The sequence below is a fragment of the Callithrix jacchus genome, chromosome 12 (genome assembly GCF_049354715.1).
Source record: "Callithrix jacchus isolate 240 chromosome 12, calJac240_pri, whole genome shotgun sequence".
Taxonomy (NCBI): domain Eukaryota; kingdom Metazoa; phylum Chordata; class Mammalia; order Primates; family Cebidae; genus Callithrix; species Callithrix jacchus.
Genome location: NC_133513.1, coordinates 6,408,809 through 6,416,746, shown reverse-complemented (window position 1 = coordinate 6,416,746; position 7,938 = coordinate 6,408,809).

The following is a 7,938-nucleotide window of genomic DNA, read 5'->3' as shown; positions in this document are numbered from 1 at the left end:
CGGCCCCAGGCGGCGGGGAAGGCGACTGGAATGCCTCTCCGCGGGCCCTATTTCTCCGCCCAGCCCAGTTCCAGGAACGCGCAGGCAGCGCCCGGCGGGCAGAGGCCCCGGCACCCGATGCCGGCCGGGCGGCGCAAACCAAGGTTCGGGGCCCGGTGCAGCCCCTCACCCTGGGCCGACGGCGGGCGGGTCCCTGACTTGCCCTCGGCCTCAGTTTCCCTCACGGTGGAATAAGGATGAGGTCCGTTGCATGCCCAGCAATCCGGGCTTCCGCTTGATTCCAAGCTTGGTCCCAGCATTTGGGACCACCTGCGTCCCCGAGCCCGAGCGCCGCGTGGGGGTGTAGATCTCACCACCCTGCGCGGCGCCTGCGGCCAGGGCAGCGAGTGCAGTGAGCGGATACACGCGAGGGAGAAGCCCCGCACCCGGCTCAGCTGTTTTCTGCCTCCTCGTGTCGAAGCACAGACACAGTTCTTGAGTGTGTTTTGTTTGGGCTAATCCTGCGCCCCCCACCCTGTTATCTTCTTGCTGCTCTGCTGTATGCTGGCCTATTGAAGTGCAAAAAAACAGCTCTCCTGCTGTTGGACACCCCCCACCTTCTCCGCGCAGTTGGCCTTGAGGAGCTTATGAGACGGAAAAAGGCATCTCAGAATCACCATCCCCTAGAGGTGAGGCATCTGACCCTGGTTTCAATTCCGTCTTCATTGGTGCGTTTGATGCTGAGGTCCCGGCCAGAGCCCGAAGCACGTGGCTCTTGATCACAAGGCATCCATGCCTGGCACAGGGCTTGGCACATAGTAGGTGCTCATGGCCTAGTGCCCAGATGAACACATAGTAGGTGCTCGTAGGTTATGTGGACACACAATCAATGCTCATTGTATTTTCAGAGAATGTACACATAGTAGGTGTTCAGGACGTTGTGAGTGAATGCATAGTAGGTGTGGACTTACAATAGATGCTCATGTTTAGGTCTAATGGACACAGATTAGGTGCCCATGACCTTTTGAGAGAATGGGCACATAGTAGGTGCGCAGGAGCTGTAGGTTGATACCTGGAAGGGATGTAGGAAGGCCGTTTGCCCCGAGCAAAGGCTCTCGGAAGTCGGCGATTTGGAGGTGACCTCCCCCAGCCCCCACCCCCACGCCACCGCGGTCTCCCGAGTGTGGCTAATGTGGAGTGTGGCCGGGTTAAACATTAGTCGGCAGATGGGCCCCGGGGGAAGGCCAGCTTCGGGACCTAGCGCTTCCAAGAGGGGGCTATTAAGGGCCGACTCTGTGGGTCCGCCGACCTGCGCGGGCGTCCGGAAAGGCCAAGACGGAGGCCCGCAGAGCGCCCCCTCCCGGCGGCGGGAATAGCTGCACTTCAGAGCGCGGCCCTGCAGCCGACCGCGTCCTACCGTAGGCTGGCAGAGTTGCAGCCCCGGGGTCCAGGTGTTTCGAAAAAGGGTACGGAAGAGGATAGTTTAAATCTGTTAGCAAATATGTTTATCGGTCGGGTGCGGTGGCTCATACGTGTAAGCCCGAAACTTCGAGAGGCTGAAGTGGGAGGATCCCTGGAGGCCAGGAGTTGGAGACCAGCCCGGCCAACATAGTGAAACCCCGTCTCTACTTAAAAGACAAAAAATTAGCCGGGCATGGTGGCAGGCACCTGTAATCGCAGCTACTCAGGAGGCTGAGGCAGGAGAATCGCTTGAATGCGGGAGGCAGAGGTTGCAGTAAGCCAAGATCATGCCACTGCACTCCAGCCTGGGCAACACAGCAAAACGCTGTCTCTAATAATAATAATAATAATAAATTTTTAGAGCATGCATGGTGGTTCACTCCTGCAATTCCAGCACCTTGGGAGGTTGAGACAGGTGGATCATCTGAGATGAGGAGTTTCAGACCAGCCCAACCAACATGATGAAACCCTGTCTCTAGTAAAAATACAAAATTAGCCGGATGTGGTGGCACACACCTGTAATACCGGCTACTCGGGAGGCTGAGGCAGGATAATAATTGCTTGAACCCAGGAGGTGGAGGTTGTAGTGAGCCAAGATCATGCCATTGCACTCCAGCCTGGGCAACAAGAGCGAAACTCAATCTCAAATAAATAAATAAACAAATGTTTCAAATGTTTATTGAGTGCTTGCAGGATGCCAAGCCCTGTGCCGCAATATAGATAAATGGCAAGCAGCCCCAGCCGGGAAGACAGACCTGAACCAAGTGACCAGAGAAATCAGACAGCTCGGTGCCATGAGGGAGACCTGACCAGAAGCAGCTTCACGCTTGAGGGTCTTTTTGAGAGATTCCTGCATGTTGCTCCCAGGAAGAACTCTGCCATGGGCTCCCCAGCTCACTCTGTGTTCTCACATCTGGACGGTGAAGAATGGCTCCTTTCTGAGGCTGCCGTGATGAGTAAATGGGTAAGCTCCCAGTATATCTCAGCAGTCACTGCTAGGTGTCAGGGTTTGTCAATTCCAGGAACTAGCTGCTGTCTTCTTATTCTCTAGGAAACCCCTTAAATTTGGCTGTTTATTTTTTTACTTTTCTTTTTATTTGTATACATAGAGACAGGGCCAGGCACAGTGGTTTATGCCTATAATCTCAGTACTTTAAGAGGCCAAGGCGGGAGGATCACGTCAGCCCATGAGTTTGAGACCCTATCTCTTATTTTTTTTATTTTTCGAGACACAGTTTTGCTCTTGTCACCCAGCCTAGAGTGCAGTGGCGCGATCTTGACTCACTGCCACCTCTTCCTCCTGGGTTCAAGCCATTCTCCTGCCTCAGCCTCCCAAGTAGCTGGGATTACAGGTACCTGCCACTATGCCTGGCTAATTTTTTATATTTTTAGTAGAGATGGGGTTTTACCGTGTTGGTCAGGCTGGGTCTTGAACTCCTGACCTCAGGCGATCCACCCGCCCTGACCTCCCAAGAGACCCAATTGCTTTACAAAAAATAAAAAATTAGCTGGGCCTGGTGGCACACATCTGTAATCCCAGCTATTTGGGAGGCTGAGGTGGAAGGACCACTGGAGCCCAGGAGAAGGAGGCTGCAGTGAGATTGTGCCACTGCACTCCAGCCTGGGCGACAAGCGCAAGATTTTGTCAAAAAAAACCAAAAAGGCTTCCAGCAGCCCATGGCTGAGAGAAAGAGCCCCAGAAATGGTAGCTATTATGAGTGAAGCAGCCCACAGCAAGCAGGGCCCAGGCACAAGGAAGGAGTGATGGACGGAGTGAGATCAGGATGACTTATCAACCCTGAGCCGGTGGCCTGGCGAGCGTGTCTCCCCATTGGCTCTGGCTCACTGAGCCTGCAGGGCTGGGGCTGTCTATGGGTGGGGTGTTTATTCTGGGAAGTGGCCCTGGCTGCTCCTCATTCCCTGCCCCAGGGAGAAAGAAGGGGTTCAATCAGAACCCAAGCCTTACTGGGCCTGGCATGTACAATACAGTGCCACCTGCCCACAGGGCCCAGAGCTAAAAATGCCCAGGAGGTGCAGCCCCAGGGGCCTGGTTGGGTCTTGCAGATGTGAGACACTCCCCGGGTGACCCACCTGATTACTTAAGAAACTGTCCTGCAGAGCCTGAAATGCTCAGATTTTGGAAGCTAGATACTGGGTCCTACATTGCCAGGGCAGGGACAAGATGGGGCACCTGGGCTTGGGGGGAGAGTTATATCAGAGGTGGGGCTATCCCTGGGGGCAGAGTTGTCACCCTTGGGCTCCTTCATCAGAGGCTGGCTTCATGGAAGCCATATGAGCTATGCAGTTGCCCAGGGCTGGCCCTTAGAAGGGCCTGAGCGTGGTTGAATGTTCTGCTCTTCTGCTGTCACCGTCTTGAAATTCTTAAACATTTTAAAATATGGCCCGCAAATTTTCTTTCTTTTTCTTTTTTTGAGACAGCCTCGCTCTGTCACCAGGGTGGAGTGCAGTGGAGCTATCTCCACTCATTGCAACCTCCGATTCCCTGGTTCAAGCTATTCTGCCTCAGCCTCCCGAGTAACTGGGATTACAGGCATGCGCCACCACACCCAGATAGTTTTTTGTTTTGTTTTTTATTTTTAGTAGAGACAGAGCTTCACCACATTGGCCAGGATGGTCTCAATCTCCTGACCTTGTGATCTCCCTCCCAAAGTGCTGGGACTACAGGTGCGAGCCACAGTGCCCAGCTGCGAATTTTTATTTTATGCAGCCTGTCTTGCCTTCATGGTTTTGTTTCTCCCAGCATGTGGCTTCTCCCTCCTATCAGGGCACGCAGATGCAACCCTCAGCCACGTCCAGCAAGACAGGAGTGCCTTAGGTAAGCCTCATTTTCTGAAAGGTGATGGGGGACATGCACCTGCTCCCCCACTCTCTCCCCCATCCCAGCAGGACCAACCTTTCTGGAAAACTGGAGGCCGGCTGTGTGATGTGGCTGAGTCACTCAACGGCTCTGAGCTTCTCGGTATCTTTTTTTTTTTTTTTTTCTGAGACAGAGTCTTGCTCTGTCACTCAGGCTGGAGTGCAGTGACATGATCTCGTTTCACTGAAACCTCCACCTCCTAGGTTCAAGCGATTCTCCTGCCTCAGCCTCTCGAGTAGCTGGGACTACAGGGGCCTGCCACCATGCCTAGCTATTTTTTGTATTTTTAGTAGAGATGGAGTTTCACCATGTTGGCCAGGATGGTCTCGATCTCCTGGTCTCGTGATCCACCCACGTCGGAGTCCCAAAGTGCTGGGATTACAGGTGTGAGCCACCGCGCCCAGCGCTTCTCGGTATCTTAACATTGTATAGATACTTACCTCCTTGGAAAGTTTAAAAGAGGTAGTGTTGGGACGGGCTCGGTGTCTCATGCCTGTAACCCCCAGCACTTTGGAAGGCCGAGGTGGGCAGATCACTTGGGGTCAGGAGTTCAAGACCAGCCTGGCCAACATAGTGAAACCCTGTCTCTACTAAAAATACAAAAATTAGCTGGGCGTGGTGGTCTGCGCCTGTAATCCCAGCTACTCAGGAGGCTGAGGCAGGAGAATCGCTTGAACCCGGAAGGCGGAGATTGTGGTGGGCCGAGATTGCAACACTGCACTCCAGCCTGGGCAACACAGCAAGACCCCGTATCCAGAAAGAAAAAAAAAAAGGATTATTGGAAGCGCTAAATTGGAAGGGAGAGAAGGGGTCGCCCGCGATCCCTAAGGACCTGCCTCGGGAAGGAGGGGCCGTCCCTCCCCCTGCCCCGCCCCTCCAGCCTTCCAAGGGAGGAGACCCCTTCAGGGCAGGGACGAGGGGGCGGAGAAGCAGGAGCGACACATTTTTGAGTCGTGACCAAGTGGAAACTCCCTCCCCGAGGCGGAAGCCGGGGGCGCCCCACTGGGGCCCAAGCCTCCGCCGGGGCAGGATTCCAGGCCCGGAGGCGGGAGGCCGCGGGTGACTCGGGCCCCACCCCTCATCCGCCTCATGAATATGAATAAGTCGGCTGGGGAGCGGAAGTGCGAGGCGGCCCCAGCCCGTCTGGCTCCGCCCCTGACAAGTGCAGGAGGCCGGGGGCGTGGTCTGGCCCAGAAGCCCCGCCCCTCCCCCCCGTGCAGGGCCTCCTTCCGGCCGGCGCGCCCCGGACGTGACCTCGCGGGCGCGCGCTAGAGCCGCCAGACTAGGTGCAGACCGCTCCCTCCCGGGCCAGGCTCTCGTTGTCATTCATTTCTTATGGCGCTGCGGACCCGGGAGTGAGAAGCGGAACAGTCTTGTCCTCATGAGGCTTACGTTCCAATCGCGAGGGGCCATCAGCGAGTCCAATTGGGAAACTGCCTTGGATATCACATGAGCACCCAAGGAGGGCGGGACAGAGCAGGACCTCGTAGGAGAGGTGACTTGAGTCAAGGAAGGAAGCGAGGGAACAAGCCATGCGAGGAATTAACTAAGGAACATTTCAGAAGGATTTCACATCCCTGGCGTAAGGTCCGGGGGCAGCAGGCATTGAGGCCAATGTGGCTGGAGTGGAGAGAAAGAGGAGTTAAAAGGATGGGATAATGACAATAATGGCTCACATTTTTTTTTTTTTTTTTTGAGACGGAGTTTCGCTCTTGTTACCCAGGCTGGAGTGCAATGGTGCGATCTCAGCTCACCGCAACCTCCGCCTCCTGGGTTCAGGCAATTCTCCTGCCTCAGCCTCCTGAGTAGCTGGGATTACAGGCACACGCCACCATGCCCAGCTAATTTTTTGTATTTTTAGTAGAGACGGGGTTTCACCATGTTGACCAGGATGGTCTCGATCTCTTGACCTCATGATCCACCCACCTCGGCCTTCCAAAGTGCTGGGATTACAGGCTTGAGCCACCGTGCCCGGCCTGGCTCACATTTTTTAGCAAGAGGTAGGTTCACTAGCTATCTATCATTATCTGGGGGGAAATCAGACTCAGGGAGGTCAAATAACTTGCCAAAGGTCACACAGCTTGAAAGCGGCCAGAACAGCATCGCAACCCAAGGAGACTGATGTCTGAAACACACTCAGGAGTTCCAGGGCGGGGTGAGCTTGACCAAGACCGGCCCTTTTCACTGTGCCTCAGTGTCATCCCAAAGAGCTGGCTGACACAGCCTGAAATCAGGGTGCCGAGCAAGGGAGTAGGACATGTTTTCTCCTGGGTGATGCTTTTGTTGACTGGGAAGCACTTGTCACCTCTCCAGGCTCTGGAGCAGGTACAAGTGGCTTCGGGGACGGAGGGTGGAAGGGCAGGAGCCGGGAAGAGGCTGCTTCTGATAGTTGGGGAGAGAGGGAGTGGGTGGGTTGGAACATAACAAAGGCCTCATCAGCCAGGCCAGGCCACCGGGCAGACAGCATCCCCCACCATCCCTCACAGCCTGGAGAGACAGAAATACACAGCCAGCGCCCCTGCCTCCCAGCTGAGATGCAGAAGGCCTAGGGGTTGCCAGTCTGGGCTCTGCCGTGAGAAAGTGCCGGTGGCTTTCCTGCAGTGGGAAGCGGGAAGGAAATGCTTTCACCCTCCTGTGAAACTCTGTCTCTCTCTACCTCTGGATCCAGAGTACTGCAGGTCTGAGGACTCTGATGGGCGGGCCTGGTGAGTCATCTAGACTCACCAGCAGAGCCTAAAGGCCCAGCCTGATGCAGCCTCTGGGCTGGGCCTTTAGGCTCTGCTGTGAAATGAGGCTGGGTGAGGAGTGGGACCCATCCTCAGTGTTTGAAGAGCTGGGTTCCTACCTCAGGTCACCAGCGAGTCAGAGGTCCTGGTGGGACAGGACCAAAATGGAACCTACTATAGGGCCCATTTTGAGAGGGAGACTCAAAGAAGTTAAGTGGCCCACAAGGACACAGCTCTAAAGTACAGAGATGGCATTCAAGTCCAAGCCTTTGACTCCAGGACAGGCACAGTGGCTCACACCTGTAATTTCTGCACGTTGGAAGGCTGAGGTGGGAGGATCTCCTAAGTCCAGGAGTCCAAGAGCAGCATGGGCAACATGTTGAGACCCTATCTCTGTGAGCCAGGCATAGTGGCACATGAGTGGAGTCCCAGCTGCTCCAGAGGCTGAAGCAAGAGAATTCCTTGAACCTGGGAGGCGGATGTTTCAATGAGCCGACAGAGTCAGACTCCATCTCAAAACAAATAATCAAAAACGCTAGTTTTGCACGGTGAGGTGGCTCACACCTGTAATTCCAGCACTTGGGGAGGGTGAGCACGGCAGATCACTTGAGGTCCAGAGTTTGAGACCAGCCTGGCCAACATGGTAAAACCCCATTCTACCGAAAATACAAAATGTTGCTGGGCATGGTGGCAGGCGTCTGTAATTCCACCTACTGGGGAGACTGAGGCAGGAGAATCTCTTGAACCCAGGAGGCAGAAGTTGCAATAAGCTGAGACCGTGCCACTGCACTCCGGCTTGGGCAAAAAGAGTGAAACTCTGTCTCAAAACAAACAACAAACACTGGCCTCCACCGGACATGGTAGCTCACACTTGTAATCCCAGCACTTTGGGAG